Below are 4653 nucleotides of genomic sequence, written 5' to 3'. Positions count from 1 at the left end.
AAACCCCAGGGGTTGAAATAACACATTTATAGCGGCTCCGGTCACCAAACTCAATGGACCTCCCTTCGCCTACCGTCCCGGTCGCCAGACTTGATGGCCAGTTAGAGTAACAAAAGTATGTAGTGGCTCTCTTCGCTTGACGGCTCTGATCGCCATACTCGAGGTCCTCAAGCCCCCCGGGGCTTAAATAGCAAACCTGCGGGTATAGGGAAGGGGTGGCGACCCCTTCGTGGTCGAGAGGGAAAGCATACCTGCCCTTCCGGTAAACGGATAACCTGAAAAGTAAGATATGATGACTAATTAAACCTCGAATTAAACTAAAATAAACTAAATTTTTTTTTGAAATCTTTTTGAAATACATAAGTTTCCCCAAAAAAATATTATTATTTATTTTAATTAGGAGAATATTCCTAGTCTAAGTAGATACTCAACTATAGTTAATATTTCACCTTAATTATGACGTGATTCATAATATTATTCACCAAAAATATGACTATGTCCAACAGCTTGTTAAAATACGTAAAAAAAAAACAAGCACTGCGCGTCGCAGTCAAGTAGCGTTGCGCGCAAGAGCATAAACGTAAAATCGCAAACTTTGGAAGGCTATAACTAGCCTACTAACGTACTAGAAAAATAATAATACTACTGTGTTATTATAATATGTATTTCTGTTTTCTATGCAGTACGTAAGTGGCACAAGCATCCTCACTGTTCGGTTCTAAACCTAATCAGCGGCTTGTGTCGCTAGTATTTGTTGTACTTGTTGTAACTAAATTAATTTAATTAAAAGTTGTACTTGATGAGTGGTTTCCGTCTTACTAATGAAGTAAATAATACATCATCAAATATTGAAGCAAGTTAGGTAGATATATGCATTTTTAAATAGTAATTTTTGCATGAACAAAGTACATGACATTGTCTTTTTAAAAAAATTTATTTACTTCAAGATAAGTACCGCGGAGTGTCTGTCCCCTGGATGGTAATAGCTGTTAACTTTAAATTTGATTTATGAAAAAATAGTTGAATTAATTTTAATATTGAAAATAACAGTAAAATAATCCCGTTGTTAGATTAAGTTTTTGTTTTGAGACAGAGATACATAACATAAGTAAGACATCTCATGAAATCAACATACTTACATACTACTCATTTAATTAACCCGTCAGTGGTCGCGATGTGAGCGTGGCGCTCACCTCATTAGTATTTTAAGATCCACTTATTTATCTATTACTTGATTCATCTGATACTATTTATACCTTCAATCCACACATGTTTAAGTATATTTTTACAACTATAATAATTTTATAAATAATTCTTGATTAGATATCGACGTGCAATGTTGTTAATATCCATAAATTGAGCGTTACACTTACTCAATAGGTCAACCCAATACGTTTTCAAAAACTCAAAACCTATATTTAAGGAGCACACAACATTCATATGGGTACTTTATAATAATCAGCAAAATATTCCAAACCACTAGGGCGAAGATGAATGATAATGATTATATTATTATATAATTATGTATAAAAAATTATAAATTCATTTTTAGTGGTTCACAATTTATAATCAAGAAAAATTGTAAGAACATTTTTTGTAAAAGATTAAACTATTAATAATTCGTTGCTGGTTTCAATATTTTATGTTCATTATATAATAAATAATGATGGAAAAACAACGAGGTGAGCGCAGCCCTCACTCAATACCAATGGCGGGACTTTGCATAGTGATACCAACGACGGGTTAATTCAGAGTAATTTTTCGCTTTTCATCCGCCCAAACAACATGCCACACTGCAAGGTTTAATTTCCCTTATACACAACAATATAAACTGTTATAAATTAACTGTATCAATAAAAAAAAACTTTAAAATTTAAAATTGACGATGACAGATTGTACATTTTTCAATTATTAGTAATATTATAAATTTTAATCCAGTATAGGTATTACCTTTTAGACTAATTTATCCTATATTAAGTATCAAATAGTCATAAATATCAAATACTATAAATCTACCCATATAGTATTAATTTCTACTACATAATAATATTATAATCCAAGACCAATGTGTGTTCTATATCTTTGTGTAAAATGGTATTAGTAATGTGTATGTCTATTGACGACAGACACTCTTCAGGAATTGAATTGTATCAACACTACTGGCATTTGAACATTCATTATCAGCCTGAATGTAATTTACAAAAATAATAAATGCATATCTTAGTAATTATCGAGGTAATTATGTTTTGTAATTAATCACCCTAAATGAAATCTAAATTTACAACTTGTAATGCAACATCTAGGTACAAGATATACAAATATCCACTATTTGTGAACTATAGTTAAATATACATTTTGAATATTAATGTAAGAACAGCTGATTTTAATAGTACTTTTTATTTCATTGATTAATCTTAACGATTTGTATTTATGCTTTTAATTTATTTTAAAATCAATTTCATACACTGTTTTTAGCCTTAATTGTATCAAGAACCGGACTTAGTGAACAATATAATCAGCAATGCAAGATACAAAGCAAATTTCGGAACCCAGACAATGTGACCAAGCCAAAAACGAGTATAAGAAAATGTCGTATACGGAGATATACAATGTACTACAAATCTTACGCCAGTAAGTAGTAAATGATATTTTAAAGTGCTAGATAAATATTAGTAACACATTTTTGTTTTAGAGATGAGGTTCTCTGTGATATCAAACTAGAAACAGACGATGGTAGAGTTATATTCGGTCATAAAGTGGTTTTAGCATCGGCTAGTCCATATTTCCTTGCAATGTTTACACATTTTTCAGAAAAGAATCAAGATCAAGTTACCATCAGGCAGTTGGATTCAAGTGCCTTACAGATCATAATAGACTTTATTTATTCTGGGGAAATTATTATCACTGAAAGTAATGTACAGGTAATAATAATGTTTTATTTTATAGTTGTCAAAATGATTTAAATTGTTTTTTGTTTATTTCTCAAGGATTTGTTACTTGCAGCAAATCTTTTGCAGTTACAAGAAGTCAAAGAGGCATGTTGTGATTTTCTACAGGCACAACTATGTCCTACAAATGTTATTGGGATAATTGCTTTAGCTAATTTACATAGCTGTACGGCATTGTTAACAAGTTCAGAATTATATATTCAAAAACACTTTTCGTATGAAATATTATTTATTATTATGTTTCTATAAGGAAATTGTATTTATTATTGTCAATATATGATTCTTAGGGACGTGGTATAAGGAGATGAATTCCTGTCCTTGTCATCTGAACAAATGGTTAAGTTAATCGCCAGTGAAGAACTCACAGTTCCATCTGAAGAAAAAGTATGCAATGTAAAATTCAGAATTTTTATTTTTTAGTACCCATTACAGATGGGAAACTTAATTAACCTATGTACATAAATAAAATATAATTAATTTGTAAGTATATTGATTATTGTAGATATTTTGAAAGTGTTATTCGATGGGTAAAATATGATTTAGATTCCAGAAAACAAATTTTGCCCCAATTAATGGAACATGTGCGTTTACCATTAGCATCGAAAGATTACATATTAAAAAATGTAGTTGACGAACCTCTTCTTATTAATTGTTCTAAATGTAAGTTTATTTACTATATATGATTTATCACGGATTAGTTTATATTTTATGTTTTTTTTAATTTTAAGGTAAAGATTATGTTTTTGAAGCATTACATTTTCATTTACTTAAGTCAGATGAGCTTATCACAATTCCACAGAACATCCGGACTAAACCAAGACAGAATGGGCATTCTAATAAAGTATAAATCCTTTATAATTTATTTTTCTTTCAAATATATTTAATGATATAATTATAACAGGTTATTTTAGTGGTTGGTGGAGTAAGGATCAGTAAAAAATCATTGGATAGTACAGAATGGTATGGCCCAAAAATCAACAAATGGCAGCCTGGACCAAAAATGATTACACCACGTTGTGCTGGTGGTTTAGCTGTAGTAAATGATAATTTTGTTATATATTTGGGTGGTAAAAATACTGAATCAACTTTTCAGTCTGTTGATGAGCTAGATTTATCATTAGGATCACCTAATTGGAGACCAACCACCAACATGTTAGTTAAACGACAATGTTTTGGTGTTGGTTTGATAAATAATTATAAATATGCTGTGAGTTATATTGAAATATTACTTATTACATTAAAGTACTAACATAACATAAATTAAATAATAATTTCAAGGTTGGCGGCAGTGATGGTAACAGTAGTTTAAACAGTGCAGAATTTTTTGACTGCAGAACTCGAGAATGGCATAGAATATCTAATATGTCTACAAAACGATGTGGTCATGGGCTTGGAGTACTGAATAATCTTTTATATGCGGTAAAATCTTTATAGTTTTATGATTTTAAAATTGTAATAGGTACATTTGTTATAATTGTAATCGAAATAAATAAAGTCCCCGGAGGAAAATCTTGGAATATATCCCCAAAATAAAATATTTGTATAACTTAAAATTTTAAATTAACATTTAAATAAAAGACTAATTCAAATATTTGTTTAAATAATGGCTTAGTCCAATGATTTAATAATTACAAGGGAAACTCATTTTTCTGACCCATAAATTATAATATATATTTAAGCATTATTAAAACTATTTGTTTCTTTT

The 4653-nt window shown here is 29.8% G+C and overlaps 1 pseudogene; it reads left to right on the top strand.

Moving 5' to 3' along the window:
• Positions 1-2055: 2055 nt before the first annotated feature.
• Positions 2056-4653, top strand: part of LOC100167563 — a 3926-nt pseudogene continuing 1328 nt past the window's right edge.

Source organism: Acyrthosiphon pisum, chromosome A2 (assembly GCF_005508785.2).
Source record: "Acyrthosiphon pisum isolate AL4f chromosome A2, pea_aphid_22Mar2018_4r6ur, whole genome shotgun sequence".
Lineage (NCBI taxonomy): Eukaryota > Metazoa > Arthropoda > Insecta > Hemiptera > Aphididae > Acyrthosiphon > Acyrthosiphon pisum.
This window is presented reverse-complemented; position numbering and strand designations above follow the sequence as displayed.